Source organism: Staurois parvus, unplaced genomic scaffold (genome assembly GCF_062004578.1).
Source record: "Staurois parvus isolate SC_StPar_1 unplaced genomic scaffold, SC_StPar_1.0 ptg002181l, whole genome shotgun sequence".
NCBI classification, from domain to species: domain Eukaryota; kingdom Metazoa; phylum Chordata; class Amphibia; order Anura; family Ranidae; genus Staurois; species Staurois parvus.
The window spans coordinates 406,538-433,544 of record NW_028319977.1 but is presented as its reverse complement, the minus strand read 5'-3'; the positions used below and the strand labels follow the sequence as shown (position 1 = coordinate 433,544).

At 49.8% G+C, this 27,007-nt stretch overlaps 21 non-coding genes across 21 annotated transcripts; 11 read left to right on the top strand and 10 right to left on the bottom strand.

The window, feature by feature from the left end:
* Positions 1 to 622: 622 nt before the first annotated feature.
* On the bottom strand, positions 623 to 708 carry TRNAY-GUA (transfer RNA tyrosine (anticodon GUA)). Its single transcript is given in 2 exon segments — positions 623 to 658; positions 672 to 708. It is a non-coding gene; the product is annotated as a tRNA-Tyr (tRNA).
* A 371-nt stretch (positions 709 to 1,079) lies between these two features.
* Positions 1,080 to 1,152, top strand: TRNAK-CUU (transfer RNA lysine (anticodon CUU)). The gene has a single exon. It is a non-coding gene; the product is annotated as a tRNA-Lys (tRNA).
* A 2,574-nt stretch (positions 1,153 to 3,726) lies between these two features.
* TRNAN-GUU (transfer RNA asparagine (anticodon GUU)) lies at positions 3,727 to 3,800 on the bottom strand. The gene has a single exon. It is a non-coding gene; the product is annotated as a tRNA-Asn (tRNA).
* Positions 3,801 to 3,942: 142 nt separating this feature from the next.
* On the bottom strand, positions 3,943 to 4,028 carry TRNAY-GUA (transfer RNA tyrosine (anticodon GUA)). Its single transcript is given in 2 exon segments — positions 3,943 to 3,978; positions 3,992 to 4,028. It is a non-coding gene; the product is annotated as a tRNA-Tyr (tRNA).
* A 371-nt stretch (positions 4,029 to 4,399) lies between these two features.
* TRNAK-CUU (transfer RNA lysine (anticodon CUU)) lies at positions 4,400 to 4,472 on the top strand. The gene has a single exon. It is a non-coding gene; the product is annotated as a tRNA-Lys (tRNA).
* Positions 4,473 to 4,745: 273 nt separating this feature from the next.
* TRNAG-UCC (transfer RNA glycine (anticodon UCC)) lies at positions 4,746 to 4,817 on the top strand. Its single transcript has one exon. It is a non-coding gene; the product is annotated as a tRNA-Gly (tRNA).
* A 3,237-nt stretch (positions 4,818 to 8,054) lies between these two features.
* On the top strand, positions 8,055 to 8,126 carry TRNAG-UCC (transfer RNA glycine (anticodon UCC)). The gene has a single exon. It is a non-coding gene; the product is annotated as a tRNA-Gly (tRNA).
* A 2,444-nt stretch (positions 8,127 to 10,570) lies between these two features.
* Positions 10,571 to 10,656, bottom strand: TRNAY-GUA (transfer RNA tyrosine (anticodon GUA)). Its single transcript is given in 2 exon segments — positions 10,571 to 10,606; positions 10,620 to 10,656. It is a non-coding gene; the product is annotated as a tRNA-Tyr (tRNA).
* Positions 10,657 to 11,027: 371 nt separating this feature from the next.
* On the top strand, positions 11,028 to 11,100 carry TRNAK-CUU (transfer RNA lysine (anticodon CUU)). The gene has a single exon. It is a non-coding gene; the product is annotated as a tRNA-Lys (tRNA).
* A 273-nt stretch (positions 11,101 to 11,373) lies between these two features.
* On the top strand, positions 11,374 to 11,445 carry TRNAG-UCC (transfer RNA glycine (anticodon UCC)). Its single transcript has one exon. It is a non-coding gene; the product is annotated as a tRNA-Gly (tRNA).
* A 2,206-nt stretch (positions 11,446 to 13,651) lies between these two features.
* Positions 13,652 to 13,725, bottom strand: TRNAN-GUU (transfer RNA asparagine (anticodon GUU)). The gene has a single exon. It is a non-coding gene; the product is annotated as a tRNA-Asn (tRNA).
* A 599-nt stretch (positions 13,726 to 14,324) lies between these two features.
* On the top strand, positions 14,325 to 14,397 carry TRNAK-CUU (transfer RNA lysine (anticodon CUU)). The gene has a single exon. It is a non-coding gene; the product is annotated as a tRNA-Lys (tRNA).
* A 273-nt stretch (positions 14,398 to 14,670) lies between these two features.
* On the top strand, positions 14,671 to 14,742 carry TRNAG-UCC (transfer RNA glycine (anticodon UCC)). Its single transcript has one exon. It is a non-coding gene; the product is annotated as a tRNA-Gly (tRNA).
* Positions 14,743 to 16,971: 2,229 nt separating this feature from the next.
* TRNAN-GUU (transfer RNA asparagine (anticodon GUU)) lies at positions 16,972 to 17,045 on the bottom strand. The gene has a single exon. It is a non-coding gene; the product is annotated as a tRNA-Asn (tRNA).
* Positions 17,046 to 17,187: 142 nt separating this feature from the next.
* TRNAY-GUA (transfer RNA tyrosine (anticodon GUA)) lies at positions 17,188 to 17,273 on the bottom strand. The gene is given in 2 exon segments: positions 17,188 to 17,223; positions 17,237 to 17,273. It is a non-coding gene; the product is annotated as a tRNA-Tyr (tRNA).
* A 3,018-nt stretch (positions 17,274 to 20,291) lies between these two features.
* Positions 20,292 to 20,365, bottom strand: TRNAN-GUU (transfer RNA asparagine (anticodon GUU)). The gene has a single exon. It is a non-coding gene; the product is annotated as a tRNA-Asn (tRNA).
* A 142-nt stretch (positions 20,366 to 20,507) lies between these two features.
* TRNAY-GUA (transfer RNA tyrosine (anticodon GUA)) lies at positions 20,508 to 20,593 on the bottom strand. The gene is given in 2 exon segments: positions 20,508 to 20,543; positions 20,557 to 20,593. It is a non-coding gene; the product is annotated as a tRNA-Tyr (tRNA).
* Positions 20,594 to 21,310: 717 nt separating this feature from the next.
* TRNAG-UCC (transfer RNA glycine (anticodon UCC)) lies at positions 21,311 to 21,382 on the top strand. Its single transcript has one exon. It is a non-coding gene; the product is annotated as a tRNA-Gly (tRNA).
* A 2,441-nt stretch (positions 21,383 to 23,823) lies between these two features.
* Positions 23,824 to 23,909, bottom strand: TRNAY-GUA (transfer RNA tyrosine (anticodon GUA)). The gene is given in 2 exon segments: positions 23,824 to 23,859; positions 23,873 to 23,909. It is a non-coding gene; the product is annotated as a tRNA-Tyr (tRNA).
* Positions 23,910 to 24,280: 371 nt separating this feature from the next.
* On the top strand, positions 24,281 to 24,353 carry TRNAK-CUU (transfer RNA lysine (anticodon CUU)). Its single transcript has one exon. It is a non-coding gene; the product is annotated as a tRNA-Lys (tRNA).
* A 273-nt stretch (positions 24,354 to 24,626) lies between these two features.
* Positions 24,627 to 24,698, top strand: TRNAG-UCC (transfer RNA glycine (anticodon UCC)). The gene has a single exon. It is a non-coding gene; the product is annotated as a tRNA-Gly (tRNA).
* The last annotated feature ends 2,309 nt before the right edge of the window (positions 24,699 to 27,007 follow it).

Below are 27,007 nucleotides of genomic sequence, written 5' to 3'. Positions count from 1 at the left end.
CTCCATCCAGGCGATTTGACAACAATTGAGGCCTTTGGCCATGTCAATCTAGGCACTTTTAGCTATGCAGGCTTCCTGACACCAACAATGGGATCATGTAAGGTGAAAAAAGGTGCTTCCACAATTCTCACACATCCCCTGGTGTTCAGGTGTGAATAGAAATGCTGGGGTTTGTTCCTGAGACTCAGCGGAAGCGAAGAAGTGGCTTGACTAAACTATGAAAGATCTTGAACATTCCAGAAGAAGAGCAATTGATTGCGACATTATTCTAGTCCGTTTTCAAGGAATGTCTCGAGTGAATGGTTAATCGTCAGCCGTGTGAGACAAGCCAAAGGACGCTATTTGTCTTCTTAGGTTAGGGTGAGACTTGGCAGCGGGCCCTGCTGAGGTAAAGAGAAAGCATGAGCGTCCCTGGGTGGGCTTGAACCACCAACCTTTCGGTTAACAGCCGAACGCGCTAACCGATTGCACCACAGAGACCACACGACAAGTGTGCTTGAGCTGGCCCAAAGGAGACATGAAAGATGAACTGAAGGTGCCTAAAAAGCTTCCCAATTGCACATTTGTAGAGATAAGAGATTGCCTTCTTTCTAAAAGGCAGAGACGCGGGGTAAAAAGCTCTTCCTTCGAGCCGGAATTGAACCAGCGACCTAAGGATTGCTGCTTTGTCTCTACAGTCCTCCGCTCTACCAGCTGAGCTATCGAAGGGAACTGGGTAGAGCACGTGACACCTTGCATGCTAAGCCAGCGCCGTACACTTTGCATTTGACCTTCTCGGTTGAGGTATTGCTTGATGCCGCCTCGGCCGGAAAGGGCAAATGAATGACTTGGCAGATGTTATGTGGGAGGCTACGGCTTGATGTTTTGCACAGAGAGAAAAGGGTTTGGAATCAGCCAGCGCATTTTGTTGTGATCCTCCAAAGTCACAGCAAAAATGGTGATGTAGCGCCCTGACAGCAAGTGAACAGAGTAGTACTTGGAAGCGCATTGAGTTTAGCCAAAGGAATTATGTCGAAAGCTATCAAAAAGTCTGCGGACTCAGGTGGCTGTGAGAGGCCTTGAAGTGCAAAAGTGCTGTAGCCCGGCTAGCTCAGTCGGTAGAGCATGAGACTCTTAATCTCAGGGTCGTGGGTTCGAGCCCCACGTTGGGCGTGGGGCACATTCCGTGTCCCTTTTGCCCGAGTGAAAGGCCTTTGCAAAACTTGTATCTCCAGTTCCTTCATGCGCACTGCACAATCACACCTTTACCGTATCTACTGGCTTGGCTTCCTTTCTCTCCACGAATGGGGAAATATTTCTAGCTGATCTTCCTAGTGGTCACTTGGTACGGCAGCGAATGGACCTTGCGCTGGAGGGGGTCCGTGAGTCAATGTCATGTGTGGCCTTAATTGTATGGAGGTAGCAGGATGCCTGGCGCACAGCCTTACGTTGGTGGTATAGTGGTGAGCATAGCTGCCTTCCAAGCAGTTGACCCGGGTTCGATTCCCGGCCAACGCAATCTCCTTCTTTGCGCCCTTGACAAAATACCACAGGGCCCCAGGTCCTTATCAAAAGCTCCTTAGATGTCTTGCCTTAGTGACGACTGTGGAAATATTCCTCGGCATCCCAACAGGCTCCGGCCTCCTGCTTTAACTCGCTCGCGGGGTACAGCAGTATCAAGCAACAAGGTTCAGGCATTTCAACCACTGATTCCCAAAGAATCAACTCTGTCACACACAGCGTTTCTAAGTATCTGCCTACCATTCTAACACCCTCAACTGGCAAGATAATGCACCATTTGGAAGAATGCTAAAGAATGTGTCAACAAGGAATGTAGACTGAAGTTGGAGCCGGAAGAAACAATCACGTCCCATGATGCCATCGGCCTTTTCACTTGTATACACTTGGCAGAGGCTGTTGAGATTGTGGGAAACATCTGAAAGGAGGTAAGTCTCTTGACAGCCAAAAAGAACTAAAGCCTGACCAAGTGCATTCATTGCTGACCCTTGAGCCTTGAATTGTTCCATGGGGAAAAGACCAAGCCGTTTGTAAAGGCATGTGGATTCTACTTGGGTCAAGATTAGAGCATCAGCACCCCACAAGCTTTTAGTGAACCCATAAAGTCAGTGGACAAATACATCAAGTGTACACGGGAAGAGGCACTGAATAGCAAATGCCCCCTTTTGGACGGCGTCTTACAAGGCAAGGAAGGGGCTGACTTGGGCATGGAGGTCTCCAGGAAACCTACCCACACAGACCGCTATCTGCCTTTTGACTCACACCACCACCCACTGGAACACGAGCTGGGGGTTCTTAGGACTCTGCAATATCCGGCTGACATGGTAGCAACCAAAAGAGTCTAAAGACAAAAGAACACAGATGCAACGCCACCCTTGCGAGGGACGCTGGCGTGTTTGCCCCGGTTTCCCTTGACTTCGCCCCGCAGCCAGGCACAGTGTATTTCTTCAGCCAAATACACATGCGCGCAAACGCTCCTTGCCTTCAATGACCGGACTAGGGGATGTTTGTTTTTGGAGTTTTCTTGTCGAGCTGGGGATAGGGATGGGGAATTGTAGTAGGATACTCCAAAATGAGAACTTTTCACACTGAAGACATCTAGCTGATCTCTTAGTTAAGCAGTATTGACGTCCTGACTGGCTTGAGGCCCTCAGGTCCACCCACCTGGGGCCTCATGGCAGCCGGCGCCAGGCGAGGCAGCCTGCCTCCAGCCCAGCTGTTCAGTCCTCTCCCAGGAAAGACGCTGAGCCCATGTGCTCGCAGAACATAAATGCCACTCCCAGCATGCCACAGGACTGCCCTCCCTTGCAACTGGCCAGGGCGGTATCCGTATTCACGCTGTTCATTTGCCTAGCCCCTACCCATGTTCTGGAAAGCTCTCACAGCTTCCTGAAGGCGGGAATAACTCAGACAAACTCAAACAACATCAGAGAATCATGAGCAGACCTGACTAATCCATGGCAGCACTCTGTTAAGCAGAATACCACACTGAATTTACCCGACAGCCTCTCTGGTAAGCAGAGACCAACTATACAAATCCTAGCGCATGACTAGGAGAGTGCTACCGTGACATCTCAGGAGGGCTTTGAAAGCTTGTGGCTACCCAGACTGGGTCTTGGTTAATACCTCCGCAAGGTCAGGGAAACAAACTGGGGAGAAGCAGAACACTAGGAGAAATCTAGTCATCCCGTATGTAACTGGAGCGTCGGAAAAACTCAGAAGGATCTTTAAGAAACATTGCATCCCTGTGTACTTCAAGCCCAGCATAGCCCCGGGGCACACGCTTAAACATTGACACTATCTGTATTCCACGTTTTTAACACCTCTATCCAGGCGATTTGACAACAATTGAGGCCTTTGGCCATGTCAATCTAGGCACTTTTAGCTATGCAGGCTTCCTGACACCAACAATGGGATCATGTAAGGTGAAAAAAGGTGCTTCCACAATTCTCACACATCCCCTGGTGTTCAGGTGTGAATAGAAATGCTGGGGTTTGTTCCTGAGACTCAGCGGAAGCGAAGAAGTGGCTTGACTAAACTATGAAAGATCTTGAACATTCCAGAAGAAGAGCAATTGATTGCAACATTATTCTAGTCCGTTTTCAAGGAATGTCTCGAGTGAATGGTTAATCGTCAGCCGTGTGAGACAAGCCAAAGGACGCTATTTGTCTTCTTAGGTTAGGGTGAGACTTGGCAGCGGGCCCTGCTAAGGTAAAGAGAAAGCACGAGCGTCCCTGGGTGGGCTTGAACCACCAACCTTTCGGTTAACAGCCGAACGCGCTAACCGATTGCGCCACAGAGACCACACGACAAGTGTGCTTGAGCTGGCCCAAAGGAGACATGAAAGATGAACTGAAGGTGCCTAAAAAGCTTCCCAATTGCACATTTGTAGAGATAAGAGATTGCCTTCTTTCTAAAAGGCAGAGACGCGGGGTAAAAAGCTCTTCCTTCGAGCCGGAATTGAACCAGCGACCTAAGGATTGCTGCTTTGTCTCTACAGTCCTCCGCTCTACCAGCTGAGCTATCGAAGGGAACTAGGAAGAGTACGTGACACCTTGCATGCTAAGCCAGCGCCGTACACTTTGCATTTGACCTTCTCGGTTGAGGTATTGCTTGATGCCGCCTCGGCCGGAAAGGGCAAATGAATGACTTGGCAGATGTTATGTGGGAGGCTACGGCTTGATGTTTTGCACAGAGAGAAAAGGGTTTGGAATCAGCCAGCGCATTTTGTTGTGATCCTCCAAAGTCACAGCAAAAATGGTGATGTAGCGCCCTGACAGCAAGTGAACAGAGTAGTACTTGGAAGCGCATTGAGTTTAGCCAAAGGAATTATGTCGAAAGCTATCAAAAAGTCTGCGGACTCAGTTGGCTGTGAGAGGCCTTGAAGTGCAAAAGTGCTGTAGCCCGGCTAGCTCAGTCGGTAGAGCATGAGACTCTTAATCTCAGGGTCGTGGGTTCGAGCCCCACGTTGGGCGTGGGGCACATTCCGTGTCCCTTTTGCCCGAGTGAAAGGCCTTTGCAAAACTTGTATCTCCAGTTCCTTCATGCGCACTGCACAATCACACCTTTACCGTATCTACTGGCTTGGCTTCCTTTCTCTCCACGAATGGGGAAATATTTCTAGCTGATCTTCCTAGTGGTCACTTGGTACGGCAGCGAATGGACCTTGCGCTGGAGGGGGTCCGTGAGTCAATGTCATGTGTGGCCTTAATTGTATGGAGGTAGCAGGATGCCTGGCGCACAGCCTTGCGTTGGTGGTATAGTGGTGAGCATAGCTGCCTTCCAAGCAGTTGACCCGGGTTCGATTCCCGGCCAACGCAATCTCCTTCTTTGCGCCCTTGACAAAATACCACAGGGCCCCAGGTCCTTATCAAAAGCTCCTTAGATGTCTTGCCTTAGTGACGACTGTGGAAATATTCCTCGGCATCCCAACAGGCTCCGGCCTCCTGCTTTAACTCGCTCGCGGGGTACAGCAGTATCAAGCAACAAGGTTCAGGCATTTCAACCACTGATTCCCAAAGAATCAACTCTGTCACACACAGCGTTTCTAAGTATCTGCCTACCATTCTAACACCCTCAACTGGCAAGATAATGCACCATTTGGAAGAATGCTAAAGAATGTGTCAACAAGGAATGTAGACTGAAGTTGGAGCCGGAAGAAACAATCACATCCCATGATGCCATCGGCCTTTTCACTTGTATACACTTGGCAGAGGCTGTTGAGATTGTAGGAAACATCTGAAAGGAGGTACGTCTCTTGACAGCCAAAAAGAACTAAAGCCTGACCAAGTGCATTCATTGCTGACCCTTGAGCCTTGAATTGTTCCATGGGGAAAAGACCAAGCCGTTTGTAAAGGCATGTGGATTCTACTTGGGTCAAGATTAGAGCATCAGCACCCCACAAGCTTTTAGTGAACCCATAAAGTCAGTGGACAAATACATCAAGTGTACACGGGAAGAGGCACTGAATAGCAAATGCCCCCTTTTGGACGGCGTCTTACAAGGCAAGGAAGGGGCTGACTTGGGCATGGAGGTCTCCAGGAAACCTACCCACACAGACCGCTATCTGCCTTTTGACTCACACCACCACCCACTGGAACACGAGCTGGGGGTTCTTAGGACTCTGCAATATCCGGCTGACATGGTAGCAACCAAAAGAGTTTAAAGACAAAAGAACACAGATGCAACGCCACCCTTGCGAGGGACGCTGGCGTGTTTGCCCCGGTTTCCCTTGACTTCGCCCCGCAGCCAGGCACAGTGTATTTCTTCAGCCAAATACACACGCGCGCAAACGCTCCTTGCCTTCAATGACCGGACTAGGGGATGTTTGTTTTTGGAGTTTTCTTGTCGAGCTGGGGATAGGGATGGGGAATTGTAGTAGGATACTCCAAAATGAGAACTTTTCACACTGAAGACATCTAGCTGATCTCTTAGTTAAGCAGTATTGACGTCCTGACTGGCTTGAGGCCCTCAGGTCCACCCACCTGGGGCCTCATGGCAGCCGGCGCCAGGCGAGGCAGCCTGCCTCCAGCCCAGCTGTTCAGTCCTCTCCCAGGAAAGACGCTGAGCCCATGTGCTCGCAGAACATAAATGCCACTCCCAGCATGCCACAGGACTGCCCTCCCTTGCAACTGGCCAGGGCGGTATCCGTATTCACGCTGTTCATTTGCCTAGCCCCTACCCATGTTCTGGAAAGCTCTCACAGCTTCCTGAAGGCGGGAATAACTCAGACAAACTCAAACAACATCAGAGAATCATGAGCAGACCTGACTAATCCATGGCAGCACTCTGTTAAGCAGAATACCACACTGAATTTACCCGACAGCCTCTCTGGTAAGCAGAGACCAACTATACAAATCCTAGCGCATGACTAGGAGAGTGCTACCGTGACATCTCAGGAGGGCTTTGAAAGCTTGTGGCTACCCAGACTGGGTCTTGGTTAAAACCTCCGCAAGGTCAGGGAAACAAACTGGGGAGAAGCAGAACACTAGGAGAAATCTAGTCATCCCGTATGTAACTGGAGCGTCGGAAAAACTCAGAAGGATCTTTAAGAAACATTGCATCCCTGTGTACTTCAAGCCCAGCATAGCCCCGGGGCACACGCTTAAACATTGACACTATCTGTATTCCACGTTTTTAACACCTCTATCCAGGCCATTTGACAACAATTGAGGCCTTTGGCCATGTCAATCTAGGCACTTTTAGCTATGCAGGCTTCCTGACACCAACAATGGGATCATGTAAGGTGAAAAAAGGTGCTTCCACAATTCTCACACATCCCCTGGTGTTCAGGTGTGAATAGAAATGCTGGGGTTTGTTCCTGAGACTCAGCGGAAGCGAAGAAGTGGCTTGACTAAACTATGAAAGATCTTGAACATTCCAGAAGAAGAGCAATTGATTGCAACATTATTCTAGTCCGTTTTCAAGGAATGTCTCGAGTGAATGGTTAATCGTCAGCCGTGTGAGACAAGCCAAAGGACGCTATTTGTCTTCTTAGGTTAGGGTGAGACTTGGCAGCGGGCCCTGCTAAGGTAAAGAGAAAGCACGAGCGTCCCTGGGTGGGCTTGAACCACCAACCTTTTGGTTAACAGCCGAACGCGCTAACCGATTGCGCCACAGAGACCACACGACAAGCGTGCTTGAGCTGGCCCAAAGGAGACATGAAAGATGAACTGAAGGTGCCTAAAAAGCTTCCCAATTGCACATTTGTAGAGATAAGAGATTGCCTTCTTTCTAAAAGGCAGAGACGCGGGGTAAAAAGCTCTTCCTTTGAGCCAGCGACCTAAGGATTGCTGCTTTGTCTCTACAGTCCTCCGCTCTACCAGCTGAGCTATCGAAGGGAACTGGGAAGAGCACGTGACACCTTGCATGCTAAGCCAGCGCCGTACACTTTGCATTTGACCTTCTCGGTTGAGGTATTGCTTGATGCCGCCTCGGCCGGAAAGGGCAAATGAATGACTTGGCAGATGTTATGTGGGAGGCTACGGCTTGATGTTTTGCACAGAGAGAAAAGGGTTTGGAATCAGCCAGCGCATTTTGTTGTGATCCTCCAAAGTCACAGCAAAAATGGTGATGTAGCGCCCTGACAGCAAGTGAACAGAGTAGTACTTGGAAGCGCATTGAGTTTAGCCAAAGGAATTATGTCGAAAGCTATCAAAAAGTCTGCGGACTCAGGTGGCTGTGAGAGGCCTTGAAGAGCAAAAGTGCTGTAGCCCGGCTAGCTCAGTCGGTAGAGCATGAGACTCTTAATCTCAGGGTCGTGGGTTCAAACCCCACGTTGGGCGTGGGACACATTCCGTGTCCCTTTTGCCCGAGTGAAAGGCCTTTGCAAAACTTGTATCTCCAGTTCCTTCATGCGCACTGCACAATCACACCTTTACCGTATCTACTGGCTTGGCTTCCTTTCTCTCCACGAATGGGGAAATATTTCTAGCTGATCTTCCTAGTGGTCACTTGGTACGGCAGCGAATGGACCTTGCGCTGGAGGGGGTCCGTGAGTCAATGTCATGTGTGGCCTTAATTGTATAGAGGTAGCAGGATGCCTGGCGCACAGCCTTGCGTTGGTGGTATAGTGGTGAGCATAGCTGCCTTCCAAGCAGTTGACCCGGGTTCGATTCCCGGCCAACGCAATCTCCTTCTTTGCGCCCTTGACAAAATACCACAGGGCCCCAGGTCCTTATCAAAAGCTCCTTAGATGTCTTGCCTTAGTGACGACTGTGGAAATATTCCTCGGCATCCCAACAGGCTCCGGCCTCCTGCTTTAACTCGCTCGCGGGGTACAGCAGTATCAAGCAACAAGGTTCAGGCATTTCAACCACTGATTCCCAAAGAATCAACTCTGTCACACACAGCGTTTCTAAGTATCTGCCTACCATTCTAACACCCTCAACTGGCAAGATAATGCACCATTTGGAAGAATGCTAAAGAATGTGTCAACAAGGAATGTAGACTGAAGTTGGAGCCGGAAGAAACAATCACGTCCCATGATGCCATCGGCCTTTTCACTTGTATACACTTGGCAGAGGCTGTTGAGATTGTGGGAAACATCTGAAAGGAGGTAAGTCTCTTGACAGCCAAAAAGAACTAAAGCCTGACCAAGTGCATTCATTGCTGACCCTTGAGCCTTGAATTGTTCCATGGGGAAAAGACCAAGCCTTTTGTAAAGGCATGTGGATTCTACTTGGGTCAAGATTAGAGCATCAGCACCCCACAAGCTTTTAGTGAACCCATAAAGTCAGTGGACAAATACATCAAGTGTACACGGGAAGAGGCACTGAATAGCAAATGCCCCCTTTTGGACGGCGTCTTACAAGGCAAGGAAGGGGCTGACTTGGGCATGGAGGTCTCCAGGAAACCTACCCACACAGACCGCTATCTGCCTTTTGACTCACACCACCACCCACTGGAACACGAGCTGGGGGTTCTTAGGACTCTGCAATATCCGGCTGACATAGTAGCAACCAAAAGAGTCTAAAGACAAAAGAACACAGATGCAACGCCACCCTTACGAGGGACGCTGGCGTGTTTGCCCCGGTTTCCCTTGACTTCGCCCCGCAGCCAGGCACAGTGTATTTCTTCAGCCAAATACACACGCGCGCAAACGCTCCTTGCCTTCAATGACCGGACTAGGGGATGTTTGTTTTTGGAGTTTTCTTGTCGAGCTGGGGATAGGGATGGGGAATTGTAGTAGGATACTCCAAAATGAGAACTTTTCACACTGAAGACATCTAGCTGATCTCTTAGTTAAGCAGTATTGACGTCCTGACTGGCTTGAGGCCCTCAGGTCCACCCACCTGGGGCCTCATGGCAGCCGGCGCCAGGCGAGGCAGCCTGCCTCCAGCCCAGCTGTTCAGTCCTCTCCCAGGAAAGACGCTGAGCCCATGTGCTCGCAGAACATAAATGCCACTCCCAGCATGCCACAGGACTGCCCTCCCTTGCAACTGGCCAGGGCGGTATCCGTATTCACGCTGTTCATTTGCCTAGCCCCTACCCATGTTCTGGAAAGCTCTCACAGCTTCCTGAAGGCGGGAATAACTCAGACAAACTCAAACAACATCAGAGAATCATGAGCAGACCTGACTAATCCATGGCAGCACTCTGTTAAGCAGAATACCACACTGAATTTACCCGACAGCCTCTCTGGTAAGCAGAGACCAACTATACAAATCCTAGCGCATGACTAGGAGAGTGCTACCGTGACATCTCAGGAGGGCTTGAAAGCTTGTGGCTACCCAGACTGGGTCTTGGTTAAAACCTCCGCAAGGTCAGGGAAACAAACTGGGGAGAAGCAGAACACTAGGAGAAATCTAGTCATCCCGTATGTAACTGGAGCGTCGGAAAAACTCAGAAGGATCTTTAAGAAACATTGCATCCCTGTGTACTTCAAGCCCAGCATAGCCCCGGGGCACACGCTTAAACATTGACACTATCTGTATTCCACGTTTTTAACACCTCTATCCAGGCCATTTGACAACAATTGAGGCCTTTGGCCATGTCAATCTAGGCACTTTTAGCTATGCAGGCTTCCTGACACCAACAATGGGATCATGTAAGGTGAAAAAAGGTGCTTCCACAATTCTCACACATCCCCTGGTGTTCAGGTGTGAATAGAAATGCTGGGGTTTGTTCCTGAGACTCAGCGGAAGCGAAGAAGTGGCTTGACTAAACTATGAAAGATCTTGAACATTCCAGAAGAAGAGCAATTGATTGCGACATTATTCTAGTCCGTTTTCAAGGAATGTCTAGAGTGAATGGTTAATCGTCAGCCGTGTGAGACAAGCCAAAGGACACTATTTGTCTTCTTAGGTTAGGGTGAGACTTGGCAGCGGGCCCTGCTAAGGTAAAGAGAAAGCACGAGCGTCCCTGGGTGGGCTTGAACCACCAACCTTTTGGTTAACAGCCGAACGCGCTAACCGATTGCGCCACAGAGACCACACGACAAGTGTGCTTGAGCTGGCCCAAAGGAGACATGAAAGATGAACTGAAGGTGCCTAAAAAGCTTCCCAATTGCACATTTGTAGAGATAAGAGATTGCCTTCTTTCTAAAAGGCAGAGACGCGGGGTAAAAAGCTCTTCCTTCGAGCCGGAATTGAACCAGCGACCTAAGGATTGCTGCTTTGTCTCTACAGTCCTCCGCTCTACCAGCTGAGCTATCGAAGGGAACTGGGAAGAGCACGTGACACCTTGCATGCTAAGCCAGCGCCGTACACTTTGCATTTGACCTTCTCGGTTGAGGTATTGCTTGATGCCGCCTCGGCCGGAAAGGGCAAATGAATGACTTGGCAGATGTTATGTGGGAGGCTACGGCTTGATGTTTTGCACAGAGAGAAAAGGGTTTGGAATCAGCCAGCGCATTTTGTTGTGATCCTCCAAAGTCACAGCAAAAATGGTGATGTAGCGCCCTGACAGCAAGTGAACAGAGTAGTACTTGGAAGCGCATTGAGTTTAGCCAAAGGAATTATGTCGAAAGCTATCAAAAAGTCTGCGGACTCAGGTGGCTGTGAGAGGCCTTGAAGAGCAAAAGTGCTGTAGCCCAGCTAGCTCAGTCGGTAGAGCATGAGACTCTTAATCTCAGGGTCGTGGGTTCGAGCCCCACGTTGGGCGTGGGGCACATTCCGTGTCCCTTTTGCCTGAGTGAAAGGCCTTTGCAAAACTTGTATCTCCAGTTCCTTCATGCGCACTGCACAATCACACCTTTACCGTATCTACTGGCTTGGCTTCCTTTCTCTCCACGAATGGGGAAATATTTCTAGCTGATCTTCCTAGTGGTCACTTGGTACGGCAGCGAATGGACCTTGCGCTGGAGGGGGTCCGTGAGTCAATGTCATGTGTGGCCTTAATTGTATGGAGGTAGCAGGATGCCTGGCGCACAGCCTTGCGTTGGTGGTATAGTGGTGAGCATAGCTGCCTTCCAAGCAGTTGACCCGGGTTCGATTCCCGGCCAACGCAATCTCCTTCTTTGCGCCCTTGACAAAATACCACAGGGCCCCAGGTCCTTATCAAAAGCTCCTTAGATGTCTTGCCTTAGTGACGACTGTGGAAATATTCCTCGGCATCCCAACAGGCTCCGGCCTCCTGCTTTAACTCGCTCGCGGGGTACAGCAGTATCAAGCAACAAGGTTCAGGCATTTCAACCACTGATTCCCAAAGAATCAACTCTGTCACACACAGCGTTTCTAAGTATCTGCCTACCATTCTAACACCCTCAACTGGCAAGATAATGCACCATTTGGAAGAATGCTAAAGAATGTGTCAACAAGGAATGTAGACTGAAGTTGGAGCCGGAAGAAACAATCACGTCCCATGATGCCATCGGCCTTTTCACTTGTATACACTTGGCAGAGGCTGTTGAGATTGTAGGAAACATCTGAAAGGAGGTACGTCTCTTGACAGCCAAAAAGAACTAAAGCCTGACCAAGTGCATTCATTGCTGACCCTTGAGCCTTGAATTGTTCCATGGGGAAAAGACCAAGCCGTTTGTAAAGGCATGTGGATTCTACTTGGGTCAAGATTAGAGCATCAGCACCCCACAAGCTTTTAGTGAACCCATAAAGTCAGTGGACAAATACATCAAGTGTACACGGGAAGAGGCACTGAATAGCAAATGCCCCCTTTTGGACGACGTCTTACAAGGCAAGGAAGGGGCTGACTTGGGCATGGAGGTCTCCAGGAAACCTACCCACACAGACCGCTATCTGCCTTTTGACTCACACCACCACCCACTGGAACACGAGCTGGGGGTTCTTAGGACTCTGCAATATCCGGCTGACATGGTAGCAACCAAAAGAGTCTAAAGACAAAAGAACACAGATGCAACGCCACCCTTGCGAGGGACGCTGGCATGTTTGCCCCGGTTTCCCTTGACTTCGCCCCGCAGCCAGGCACAGTGTATTTCTTCAGCCAAATACACATGCGCGCAAACGCTCCTTGCCTTCAATGACCGGACTAGGGGATGTTTGTTTTTGGAGTTTTCTTGTCGAGCTGGGGATAGGGATGGGGAATTGTAGTAGGATACTCCAAAATGAGAACTTTTCACACTGAAGACATCTAGCTGATCTCTTAGTTAAGCAGTATTGACGTCCTGACTGGCTTGAGGCCCTCAGGTCCACCCACCTGGGGCCTCATGGCAGCCGGCGCCAGGCGAGGCAGCCTGCCTCCAGCCCAGCTGTTCAGTCCTCTCCCAGGAAAGACGCTGAGCCCATGTGCTCGCAGAACATAAATGCCACTCCCAGCATGCCACAGGACTGCCCTCCCTTGCAACTGGCCAGGGCGGTATCCGTATTCACGCTGTTCATTTGCCTAGCCCCTACCCATGTTCTGGAAAGCTCTCACAGCTTCCTGAAGGCGGGAATAACTCAGACAAACTCAAACAACATCAGAGAATCATGAGCAGACCTGACTAATCCATGGCAGCACTCTGTTAAGCAGAATACCACACTGAATTTACCCGACAGCCTCTCTGGTAAGCAGAGACCAACTATACAAATCCTAGCGCATGACTAGGAGAGTGCTACCGTGACATCTCAGGAGGGCTTTGAAAGCTTGTGGCTACCTCCGCAAGGTCAGGGAAACAAACTGGGGAGAAGCAGAACACTAGGAGAAATCTAGTCATCCCGTATGTAACTGGAGCGTCGGAAAAACTCAGAAGGATCTTTAAGAAACATTGCATCCCTGTGTACTTCAAGCCCAGCATAGCCCCGGGGCACACGCTTAAACATTGACACTATCTGTATTCCACGTTTTTAACACCTCTATCCAGGCGATTTGACAACAATTGAGGCCTTTGGCCATGTCAATCTAGGCACTTTTAGCTATGCAGGCTTCCTGACACCAACAATGGGATCATGTAAGGTGAAAAAAGGTGCTTCCACAATTCTCACACATCCCCTGGTGTTCAGGTGTGAATAGAAATGCTGGGGTTTGTTCCTGAGACTCAGCGGAAGCGAAGAAGTGGCTTGACTAAACTATGAAAGATCTTGAACATTCCAGAAGAAGAGCAATTGATTGCGACATTATTCTAGTCCGTTTTCAAGGAATGTCTCGAGTGAATGGTTAATCGTCAGCCGTGTGAGACAAGCCAAAGGACGCTATTTGTCTTCTTAGGTTAGGGTGAGACTTGGCAGCGGGCCCTGCTAAGGTAAAGAGAAAGCACGAGCGTCCCTGGGTGGGCTTGAACCACCAACCTTTCGGTTAACAGCCGAACGCGCTAACCGATTGCGCCACAGAGACCACACGACAAGCGTGCTTGAGCTGGCCCAAAGGAGACATGAAAGATGAACTGAAGGTGCCTAAAAAGCTTCCCAATTGCACATTTGTAGAGATAAGAGATTGCCTTCTTTCTAAAAGGCAGAGACGCGGGGTAAAAAGCTCTTCCTTTGAGCCGGAATTGAACCAGCGACCTAAGGATTGCTGCTTTGTCTCTACAGTCCTCCGCTCTACCAGCTGAGCTATCCAAGGGAACTGGGAGGAGCACGTGACACCTTGCATGCTAAGCCAGCGCCGTACACTTTGCATTTGACCTTCTCGGTTGAGGTATTGCTTGATGCCGCCTCGGCCGGAAAGGGCAAATGAATGACTTGGCAGATGTTATGTGGGAGGCTACGGCTTGATGTTTTGCACAGAGAGAAAAGGGTTTGGAATCAGCCAGCGCATTTTGTTGTGATCCTCCAAAGTCACAGCAAAAATGGTGATGTAGCGCCCTGACAGCAAGTGAACAGAGTAGTACTTGGAAGCGCATTGAGTTTAGCCAAAGGAATTATGTCGAAAGCTATCAAAAAGTCTGCGGACTCAGGTGGCTGTGAGAGGCCTTGAAGTGCAAAAGTGCTGTAGCCCGGCTAGCTCAGTCGGTAGAGCATGAGACTCTTAATCTCAGGGTCGTGGGTTCGAGCCCCACGTTGGGCGTGGGGCACATTCCGTGTCCCTTTTGCCCGAGTGAAAGGCCTTTGCAAAACTTGTATCTCCAGTTCCTTCATGCGCACTGCACAATCACACCTTTACCGTATCTACTGGCTTGGCTTCCTTTCTCTCCACGAATGGGGAAATATTTCTAGCTGATCTTCCTAGTGGTCACTTGGTACGGCAGCGAATGGACCTTGCGCTGGAGGGGGTCCGTGAGTCAATGTCATGTGTGGCCTTAATTGTATGGAGGTAGCAGGATGCCTGGCGCACAGCCTTGCGTTGGTGGTATAGTGGTGAGCATAGCTGCCTTCCAAGCAGTTGACCCGGGTTCGATTCCCGGCCAACGCAATCTCCTTCTTTGCGCCCTTGACAAAATACCACAGGGCCCCAGGTCCTTATCAAAAGCTCCTTAGATGTCTTGCCTTAGTGACGACTGTGGAAATATTCCTCGGCATCCCAACAGGCTCCGGCCTCCTGCTTTAACTCGCTCGCGGGGTACAGCAGTATCAAGCAACAAGGTTCAGGCATTTCAACCACTGATTCCCAAAGAATCAACTCTGTCACACACAGCGTTTCTAAGTATCTGCCTACCATTCTAACACCCTCAACTGGCAAGATAATGCACCATTTGGAAGAATGCTAAAGAATGTGTCAACAAGGAATGTAGACTGAAGTTGGAGCCGGAAGAAACAATCACGTCCCATGATGCCATCGGCCTTTTCACTTGTATACACTTGGCAGAGGCTGTTGAGATTGTGGGAAACATCTGAAAGGAGGTAAGTCTCTTGACAGCCAAAAAGAACTAAAGCCTGACCAAGTGCATTCATTGCTGACCCTTGAGCCTTGAATTGTTCCATGGGGAAAAGACCAAGCCGTTTGTAAAGGCATGTGGATTCTACTTGGGTCAAGATTAGAGCATCAGCACCCCACAAGCTTTTAGTGAACCCATAAAGTCAGTGGACAAATACATCAAGTGTACACGGGAAGAGGCACTGAATAGCAAATGCCCCCTTTTGGACGGCGTCTTACAAGGCAAGGAAGGGGCTGACTTGGGCATGGAGGTCTCCAGGAAACCTACCCACACAGACCGCTATCTGCCTTTTGACTCACACCACCACCCACTGGAACACGAGCTGGGGGTTCTTAGGACTCTGCAATATCCGGCTGACATGGTAGCAACCAAAAGAGTCTAAAGACAAAAGAACACAGATGCAACGCCACCCTTGCGAGGGACGCTGGCGTGTTTGCCCCGGTTTCCCTTGACTTCGCCCCGCAGCCAGGCACAGTGTATTTCTTCAGCCAAATACACACGCGCGCAAACGCTCCTTGCCTTCAATGACCGGACTAGGGGATGTTTGTTTTTGGAGTTTTCTTGTCGAGCTGGGGATAGGGATGGGGAATTGTAGTAGGATACTCCAAAATGAGAACTTTTCACACTGAAGACATCTAGCTGATCTCTTAGTTAAGCAGTATTGACGTCCTGACTGGCTTGAGGCCCTCAGGTCCACCCACCTGGGGCCTCATGGCAGCCGGCGCCAGGCGAGGCAGCCTGCCTCCAGCCCAGCTGTTCAGTCCTCTCCCAGGAAAGACGCTGAGCCCATGTGCTCGCAGAACATAAATGCCACTCCCAGCATGCCACAGGACTGCCCTCCCTTGCAACTGGCCAGGGCGGTATCCGTATTCACGCTGTTCATTTGCCTAGCCCCTACCCATGTTCTGGAAAGCTCTCACAGCTTCCTGAAGGCGGGAATAACTCAGACAAACTCAAACAACATCAGAGAATCATGAGCAGACCTGACTAATCCATGGCAGCACTCTGTTAAGCAGAATACCACACTGAATTTACCCGACAGCCTCTCTGGTAAGCAGAGACCAACTATACAAATCCTAGCGCATGACTAGGAGAGTGCTACCGTGACATCTCAGGAGGGCTTTGAAAGCTTGTGGCTACCCAGACTGGGTCTTGGTTAAAACCTCCCCAAGGTCAGGGAAACAAACTGGGGAGAAGCAGAACACTAGGAGAAATCTAGTCATCCCGTATGTAACTGGAGCGTCGGAAAAACTCAGAAGGATCTTTAAGAAACATTGCATCCCTGTGTACTTCAAGCCCAGCATAGCCCCGGGGAACACGCTTAAACATTGACACTATCTGTATTCCACGTTTTTAACACCTCTATCCAGGCGATTTGACAACAATTGAGGCCTTTGGCCATGTCAATCTAGGCACTTTTAGCTATGCAGGCTTCCTGACACCAACAATGGGATCATGTAAGGTGAAAAAAGGTGCTTCCACAATTCTCACACATCCCCTGGTGTTCAGGTGTGAATATAAATGCTGGGGTTTGTTCCTGAGACTCAGCGGAAGCGAAGAAGTGGCTTGACTAAACTATGAAAGATCTTGAACATTCCAGAAGAAGAGCAATTGATTGCAACATTATTCTAGTCCGTTTTCAAGGAATGTCTCGAGTGAATGGTTAATCGTCAGCCGTGTGAGACAAGCCAAAGGACACTATTTGTCTTCTTAGGTTAGGGTGAGACTTGGCAGCGGGCCCTGCTAAGGTAAAGAGAAAGCACGAGCGTCCCTGGGTGGGCTTGAACCACCAACCTTTCGGTTAACAGCCGAACGCGCTAACCGATTGCGCCACAGAGACCACATGACAAGCGTGCTTGAGCTGGCCCAAAGGAGACATGAAAGATGAACTGAAGGTGCCTAAAAAGCTTCCCAATTGCACATTTGTAGAGATAAGAGATTGCCTTCGTTCTAAAAGGCAGAGACGCGGGGTAAAAAGCTCTTCTTTCGAGCCGGAATTGAACCAGCGACCTAAGGATTGCTGCTTTGTCTCTACAGTCCTCCGCTCTACCAGCTGAGCTATCGAAAGGAACTGGTAAGAGCATGTGACACCTTGCATGCTAAGCCAGCGCCGTACACTTTGCATTTGACCTTCTCGGTTGAGGTATTGCTTGATGCCGCCTCGGCCGGAAATGGCAAATGAATGACTTGGCAGATGTTATGTGGGAGGCTACGGCTTGATGTTTTGCACAGAGAGAAAAGGGTTTGGAATCAGCCAGCGCATTTTGTTGTGATCCTCCAAAGTCACAGCAAAAATGGTGATGTAGCGCCCTGACAGCAAGTGAACAGAGTAGTACTTGGAAGCGCATTGAGTTTAGCCAAAGGAATTATGTCGAAAGCTATCAAAAAGTCTGCGGACTCAGGTGGCTGTGAGAGGCCTTGAAGAGCAAAAGTGCTGTAGCACGGCTAGCTCAGTCGGTAGAGCATGAGACTCTTAATCTCAGGGTCGTGGGTTCGAGCCCCACGTTGGGCGTGGGGCACATTCCGTGTCCCTTTTGCCCGAGTGAAAGGCCTTTGCAAAACTTGTATCTCCAGTTCCTTCATGCGCACTGCACAATCACACCTTTACCGTATCTACTGGCTTGGCTTCCTTTCTCTCCACGAATGGGGAAATATTTCTAGCTGATCTTCCTAGTGGTCACTTGGTACGGCAGCGAATGGACCTTGCGCTGGAGGGGGTCCGTGAGTCAATGTCATGTGTGGCCTTAATTGTATAGAGGTAGCAGGATGCCTGGCGCACAGCCTTGCGTTGGTGGTATAGTGGTGAGCATAGCTGCCTTCCAAGCAGTTGACCTGGGTTCGATTCCCGGCCAACGCAATCTCCTTCTTTGCGCCCTTGACAAAATACCACAGGGCCCCAGGTCCTTATCAAAAGCTCCTTAGATGTCTTGCCTTAGTGACGACTGTGGAAATATTCCTCGGCATCCCAACAGGCTCCGGCCTCCTGCTTTAACTCGCTCGCGGGGTACAGCAGTATCAAGCAACAAGGTTCAGGCATTTCAACCACTGATTCCCAAAGAATCAACTCTGTCACACACAGCGTTTCTAAGTATCTGCCTACCATTCTAACACCCTCAACTGGCAAGATAATGCACCATTTGGAAGAATGCTAAAGAATGTGTCAACAAGGAATGTAGACTGAAGTTGGAGCCGGAAGAAACAATCACGTCCCATGATGCCATCGGCCTTTTCACTTGTATACACTTGGCAGAGGCTGTTGAGATTGTGGGAAACATCTGAAAGGAGGTACGTCTCTTGACAGCCAAAAAGAACTAAAGCCTGACCAAGTGCATTCATTGCTGACCCTTGAGCCTTGAATTGTTCCATGGGGAAAAGACCAAGCCGTTTGTAAAGGCATGTGGATTCTACTTGGGTCAAGATTAGAGCATCAGCACCCCACAAGCTTTTAGTGAACCCATAAAGTCAGTGGACAAATACATCAAGTGTACACGGGAAGAGGCACTGAATAGCAAATGCCCCCTTTTGGACGGCGTCTTACAAGGCAAGGAAGGGGCTGACTTGGGCATGGAGGTCTCCAGGAAACCTACCCACACAGACCGCTATCTGCCTTTTGACTCACACCACCACCCACTGGAACACGAGCTGGGGGTTCTTAGGACTCTGCAATATCCGGCTGACATGGTAGCAACCAAAAGAGTCTAAAGACAAAAGAACACAGATGCAACGCCACCCTTGCGAGGGACGCTGGCGTGTTTGCCCCGGTTTCCCTTGACTTCGCCCCGCAGCCAGGCACAGTGTATTTCTTCAGCCAAATACACACGCGCGCAAACGCTCCTTGCCTTCAATGACCGGACTAGGGGATGTTTGTTTTTGGAGTTTTCTTGTCGAGCTGGGGATAGGGATGGGGAATTGTAGTAGGATACTCCAAAATGAGAACTTTTCACACTGAAGACATCTAGCTGATCTCTTAGTTAAGCAGTATTGACGTCCTGACTGGCTTGAGGCCCTCAGGTCCACCCACCTGGGGCCTCATGGCAGCCGGCGCCAGGCGAGGCAGCCTGCCTCCAGCCCAGCTGTTCAGTCCTCTCCCAGGAAAGACGCTGAGCCCATGTGCTCGCAGAACATAAATGCCACTCCCAGCATGCCACAGGACTGCCCTCCCTTGCAACTGGCCAGGGCGGTATCCGTATTCACGCTGTTCATTTGCCTAGCCCCTACCCATGTTCTGGAAAGCTCTCACAGCTTCCTGAAGGCGGGAATAACTCAGACAAACTCAAACAACATCAGAGAATCATGAGCAGACCTGACTAATCCATGGCAGCACTCTGTTAAGCAGAATACCACACTGAATTTACCCGACAGCCTCTCTGGTAAGCAGAGACCAACTATACAAATCCTAGCGCATGACTAGGAGAGTGCTACCGTGACATCTCAGGAGGGCTTTGAAAGCTTGTGGCTACCCAGACTGGGTCTTGGTTAAAACCTCCGCAAGGTCAGGGAAACAAACTGGGGAGAAGCAGAACACTAGGAGAAATCTAGTCATCCCGTATGTAACTGGAGCGTCGGAAAAACTCAGAAGGATCTTTAAGAAACATTGCATCCCTGTGTACTTCAAGCCCAGCATAGCCCTGGGGCACACGCTTAAACATTGACACTATCTGTATTCCACCTTTTTAACACCTCTATCCAGGCCATTTGACAACAATTGAGGCCTTTGGCCATGTCAATCTAGGCACTTTTAGCTATGCAGGCTTCCTGACACCAACAATGGGATCATGTAAGGTGAAAAAAGGTGCTTCCACAATTCTCACACATCCCCTGGTGTTCAGGTGTGAATAGAAATGCTGGGGTTTGTTCCTGAGACTCAGCGGAAGCGAAGAAGTGGCTTGACTAAACTATGAAAGATCTTGAACATTCCAGAAGAAGAGCAATTGATTGCGACATTATTCTAGTCCGTTTTCAAGGAATGTCTCGAGTGAATGGTTAATCGTCAGCCGTGTGAGACAAGCCAAAGGACGCTATTTGTCTTCTTAGGTTAGGGTGAGACTTGGCAGCGGGCCCTGCTAAGGTAAAGAGAAAGCACGAGCGTCCCTGGGTGGGCTTGAACCACCAACCTTTCGGTTAACAGCCGAACGCGCTAACCGATTGCGCCACAGAGACCACACGACAAGCGTGCTTGAGCTGGCCCAAAGGAGACATGAAAGATGAACTGAAGGTGCCTAAAAAGCTTCCCAATTGCACATTTGTAGAGATAAGAGATTGCCTTCTTTCTAAAAGGCAGAGACGCGGGGTAAAAAGCTCTTCCTTCGAGCCGGAATTGAACCAGCGACCTAAGGATTGCTGCTTTGTCTCTACAGTCCTCCGCTCTACCAGCTGAGCTATCGAAGGGAACTGGGAAGCGCTCGTGACACCTTGCATGCTAAGCCAGCGCCATACACTTTGCATTTGACCTTCTCGGTTGAGGTATTGCTTGATGCCGCCTCGGCCGGAAAGGGCAAATGAATGACTTGGCAGATGTTATGTGGGAGGCTACGGCTTGATGTTTTGCACAGAGAGAAAAGGGTTTGGAATCAGCCAGCGCATTTTGTTGTGATCCTCCAAAGTCACAGCAAAAATGGTGATGTAGCGCCCTGACAGCAAGTGAACAGAGTAGTACTTGGAAGCGCATTGAGTTTAGCCAAAGGAATTATGTTGAAAGCTATCAAAAAGTCTGCGGACTCAGGTGGCTGTGAGAGGCCTTGAAGTGCAAAAGTGCTGTAGCCTGGCTAGCTCAGTCGGTAGAGCATGAGACTCTTAATCTCAGGGTCGTGGGTTCGAGCCCCACGTTGGGCGTGGGACACATTCCGTGTCCCTTTTGCCCGAGTGAAAGGCCTTTGCAAAACTTGTATCTCCAGTTCCTTCATGCGCACTGCACAATCACACCTTTACCGTATCTACTGGCTTGGCTTCCTTTCTCTCCACGAATGGGGAAATATTTCTAGCTGATCTTCCTAGTGGTCACTTGGTACGGCAGCGAATGGACCTTGCGCTGGAGGGGGTCCGTGAGTCAATGTCATGTGTGGCCTTAATTGTATAGAGGTAGCAGGATGCCTGGCGCACAGCCTTGCGTTGGTGGTATAGTGGTGAGCATAGCTGCCTTCCAAGCAGTTGACCCGGGTTCGATTCCCGGCCAACGCAATCTCCTTCTTTGCGCCCTTGACAAAATACCACAGGGCCCCAGGTCCTTATCAAAAGCTCCTTAGATGTCTTGCCTTAGTGACGACTGTGGAAATATTCCTCGGCATCCCAACAGGCTCCGGCCTCCTGCTTTAACTCGCTCGTGGGGTACAGCAGTATCAAGCAACAAGGTTCAGGCATTTCAACCACTGATTCCCAAAGAATCAACTCTGTCACACACAGCGTTTCTAAGTATCTGCCTACCATTCTAACACCCTCAACTGGCAAGATAATGCACCATTTGGAAGAATGCTAAAGAATGTGTCAACAAGGAATGTAGACTGAAGTTGGAGCCGGAAGAAACAATCACGTCCCATGATGCCATCGGCCTTTTCACTTGTATACACTTGGCAGAGGCTGTTGAGATTGTGGGAAACATCTGAAAGGAGGTACGTCTCTTGACAGCCAAAAAGAACTAAAGCCTGACCAAGTGCATTCATTGCTGACCCTTGAGCCTTGAATTGTTCCATGGGGAAAAGACCAAGCCGTTTGTAAAGGCATGTGGATTCTACTTGGGTCAAGATTAGAGCATCAGCACCCCACAAGCTTTTAGTGAACCCATAAAGTCAGTGGACAAATACATCAAGTGTACACGGGAAGAGGCACTGAATAGCAAATGCCCCCTTTTGGACGGCGTCTTACAAGGCAAGGAAGGGGCTGACTTGGGCATGGAGGTCTCCAGGAAACCTACCCACACAGACCGCTATCTGCCTTTTGACTCACACCACCACCCACTGGAACACGAGCTGGGGGTTCTTAGGACTCTGCAATATCCGGCTGACATGGTAGCAACCAAAAGAGTCTAAAGACAAAAGAACACAGATGCAACGCCACCCTTGCGAGGGACGCTGGCGTGTTTGCCCCGGTTTCCCTTGACTTCGCCCCGCAGCCAGGCACAGTGTATTTCTTCAGCCAAATACACACGCGCGCAAACGCTCCTTGCCTTCAATGACCGGACTAGGGGATGTTTGTTTTTGGAGTTTTCTTGTCGAGCTGGGGATAGGGATGGGGAATTGTAGTAGGATACTCCAAAATGAGAACTTTTCACACTGAAGACATCTAGCTGATCTCTTAGTTAAGCAGTATTGACGTCCTGACTGGCTTGAGGCCCTCAGGTCCACCCACCTGGGGCCTCATGGCAGCCGGCGCCAGGCGAGGCAGCCTGCCTCCAGCCCAGCTGTTCAGTCCTCTCCCAGGAAAGACGCTGAGCCCATGTGCTCGCAGAACATAAATGCCACTCCCAGCATGCCACAGGACTGCCCTCCCTTGCAACTGGCCAGGGCGGTATCCGTATTCACGCTGTTCATTTGCCTAGCCCCTACCCATGTTCTGGAAAGCTCTCACAGCTTCCTGAAGGCGGGAATAACTCAGACAAACTCAAACAACATCAGAGAATCATGAGCAGACCTGACTAATCCATGGCAGCACTCTGTTAAGCAGAATACCACACTGAATTTACCCGACAGCCTCTCTGGTAAGCAGAGACCAACTATACAAATCCTAGCGCATGACTAGGAGAGTGCTACCGTGACATCTCAGGAGGGCTTTGAAAACTTGTGGCTACCCAGACTGGGTCTTGGTTAAAACCTCCGCAAGGTCAGGGAAACAAACTGGGGAGAAGCAGAACACTAGGAGAAATCTAGTCATCCCGTATGTAACTGGAGCGTCGGAAAAACTCAGAAGGATCTTTAAGAAACATTGCATCCCTGTGTACTTCAAGCCCAGCATAGCCCCGGGGCACACGCTTAAACATTGACACTATCTGTATTCCACGTTTTTAACACCTCTATCCAGGCCATTTGACAACAATTGAGGCCTTTGGCCATGTCAATCTAGGCACTTTTAGCTATGCAGGCTTCCTGACACCAACAATGGGATCATGTAAGGTGAAAAAAGGTGCTTCCACAATTCTCACACATCCCCTGGTGTTCAGGTGTGAATAGAAATGCTGGGGTTTGTTCCTGAGACTCAGCGGAAGCGAAGAAGTGGCTTGACTAAACTATGAAAGATCTTGAACATTCCAGAAGAAGAGCAATTGATTGCGACATTATTCTAGTCCGTTTTCAAGGAATGTCTCGAGTGAATGGTTAATCGTCAGCCGTGTGAGACAAGCCAAAGGACGCTATTTGTCTTCTTAGGTTAGGGTGAGACTTGGCAGCGGGCCCTGCTAAGGTAAAGAGAAAGCACGAGCGTCCCTGGGTGGGCTTGAACCACCAACCTTTCGGTTAACAGCCGAACGCGCCGATTGCGCCACAGAGACCACACGACAAGTGTGTTTGAGCTGGCCCAAAGGAGACATGAAAGATGAACTGAAGGTGCCTAAAAAGCTTCCCAATTGCACATTTGTAGAGATAAGAGATTGCCTTCTTTCTAAAAGGCAGAGACGCGGGGTAAAAAGCTCTTCCTTCGAGCCGGAATTGAACCAGCGACCTAAGGATTGCTGCTTTGTCTCTACAGTCCTCCGCTCTACCAGCTGAGCTATCGAAGGGAACTGGGAAGAGCACGCGACACCTTGCATGCTAAGCCAGCGCCGTACACTTTGCATTTGACCTTCTCGGTTGAGGTATTGCTTGATGCCGCCTCGGCCGGAAAGGGCAAATGAATGACTTGGCAGATGTTATGTGGGAGGCTACGGCTTGATGTTTTGCACAGAGAGAAAAGGGTTTGGAATCAGCCAGCGCATTTTGTTGTGATCCTCCAAAGTCACAGCAAAAATGGTGATGTAGCGCCCTGACAGCAAGTGAACAGAGTAGTACTTGGAAGCGCATTGAGTTTAGCCAAAGGAATTATGTCGAAAGCTATCAAAAAGTCTGCGGACTCAGGTGGCTGTGAGAGGCCTTGAAGTGCAAAAGTGCTGTAGCCCGGCTAGCTCAGTCGGTAGAGCATGAGACTCTTAATCTCAGGGTCGTGGGTTCGAGCCCCACGTTGGGCGTGGGGCACATTCCGTGTCCCTTTTGCCCGAGTGAAAGGCCTTTGCAAAACTTGTATCTCCAGTTCCTTCATGCGCACTGCACAATCACACCTTTACCGTATCTACTGGCTTGGCTTCCTTTCTCTCCACGAATGGGGAAATATTTCTAGCTGATCTTCCTAGTGGTCACTTGGTACGGCAGCGAATGGACCTTGCGCTGGAGGGGGTCCGTGAGTCAATGTCATGTGTGGCCTTAATTGTATGGAGGTAGCAGGATGCCTGGCGCACAGCCTTGCGTTGGTGGTATAGTGGTGAGCATAGCTGCCTTCCAAGCAGTTGACCCGGGTTCGATTCCCGGCCAACGCAATCTCCTTCTTTGCGCCCTTGACAAAATACCACAGGGCCCCAGGTCCTTATCAAAAGCTCCTTAGATGTCTTGCCTTAGTGACGACTGTGGAAATATTCCTCGGCATCCCAACAGGCTCCGGCCTCCTGCTTTAACTCGCTCGCGGGGTACAGCAGTATCAAGCAACAAGGTTCAGGCATTTCAACCACTGATTCCCAAAGAATCAACTCTGTCACACACAGCGTTTCTAAGTATCTGCCTACCATTCTAACACCCTCAACTGGCAAGATAATGCACCATTTGGAAGAATGCTAAAGAATGTGTCAACAAGGAATGTAGACTGAAGTTGGAGCCGGAAGAAACAATCACGTCCCATGATGCCATCGGCCTTTTCACTTGTATACACTTGGCAGAGGCTGTTGAGATTGTGGGAAACATCTGAAAGGAGGTACGTCTCTTGACAGCCAAAAAGAACTAAAGCCTGACCAAGTGCATTCATTGCTGACCCTTGAGCCTTGAATTGTTCCATGGGGAAAAGACCAAGCCGTTTGTAAAGGCATGTGGATTCTACTTGGGTCAAGATTAGAGCATCAGCACCCCACAAGCTTTTAGTGAACCCATAAAGTCAGTGGACAAATACATCAAGTGTACACGGGAAGAGGCACTGAATAGCAAATGCCCCCTTTTGGACGGCGTCTTACAAGGCAAGGAAGGGGCTGACTTGGGCATGGAGGTCTCCAGGAAACCTACCCACACAGACCGCTATCTGCCTTTTGACTCACACCACCACCCACTGGAACACGAGCTGGGGGTTCTTAGGACTCTGCAATATCCGGCTGACATGGTAGCAACCAAAAGAGTCTAAAGACAAAAGAACACAGATGCAACGCCACCCTTGCGAGGGACGCTGGCGTGTTTGCCCCGGTTTCCCTTGACTTCGCCCCGCAGCCAGGCACAGTGTATTTCTTCAGCCAAATACACACGCGCGCAAACGCTCCTTGCCTTCAATGACCGGACTAGGGGATGTTTGTTTTTGGAGTTTTCTTGTCGAGCTGGGGATAGGGATGGGGAATTGTAGTAGGATACTCCAAAATGAGAACTTTTCACACTGAAGACATCTAGCTGATCTCTTAGTTAAGCAGTATTGACGTCCTGACTGGCTTGAGGCCCTCAGGTCCACCCACCTGGGGCCTCATGGCAGCCGGCGCCAGGCGAGGCAGCCTGCCTCCAGCCCAGCTGTTCAGTCCTCTCCCAGGAAAGACGCTGAGCCCATGTGCTCGCAGAACATAAATGCCACTCCCAGCATGCCACAGGACTGCCCTCCCTTGCAACTGGCCAGGGCGGTATCCGTATTCACGCTGTTCATTTGCCTAGCCCCTACCCATGTTCTGGAAAGCTCTCACAGCTTCCTGAAGGCGGGAATAACTCAGACAAACTCAAACAACATCAGAGAATCATGAGCAGACCTGACTAATCCATGGCAGCACTCTGTTAAGCAGAATACCACACTGAATTTACCCGACAGCCTCTCTGGTAAGCAGAGACCAACTATACAAATCCTAGCGCATGACTAGGAGAGTGCTACCGTGACATCTCAGGAGGGCTTTGAAAACTTGTGGCTACCCAGACTGGGTCTTGGTTAAAACCTCCGCAAGGTCAGGGAAACAAACTGGGGAGAAGCAGAACACTAGGAGAAATCTAGTCATCCCGTATGTAACTGGAGCGTCGGAAAAACTCAGAAGGATCTTTAAGAAACATTGCATCCCTGTGTACTTCAAGCCCAGCATAGCCCCGGGGCACACGCTTAAACATTGACACTATCTGTATTCCACGTTTTTAACACCTCTATCCAGGCCATTTGACAACAATTGAGGCCTTTGGCCATGTCAATCTAGGCACTTTTAGCTATGCAGGCTTCCTGACACCAACAATGGGATCATGTAAGGTGAAAAAAGGTGCTTCCACAATTCTCACACATCCCCTGGTGTTCAGGTGTGAATAGAAATGCTGGGGTTTGTTCCTGAGACTCAGCGGAAGCGAAGAAGTGGCTTGACTAAACTATGAAAGATCTTGAACATTCCAGAAGAAGAGCAATTGATTGCGACATTATTCTAGTCCGTTTTCAAGGAATGTCTCGAGTGAATGGTTAATCGTCAGCCGTGTGAGACAAGCCAAAGGACGCTATTTGTCTTCTTAGGTTAGGGTGAGACTTGGCAGCGGGCCCTGCTAAGGTAAAGAGAAAGCACGAGCGTCCCTGGGTGGGCTTGAACCACCAACCTTTCGGTTAACAGCCGAACGCGCCGATTGCGCCACAGAGACCACACGACAA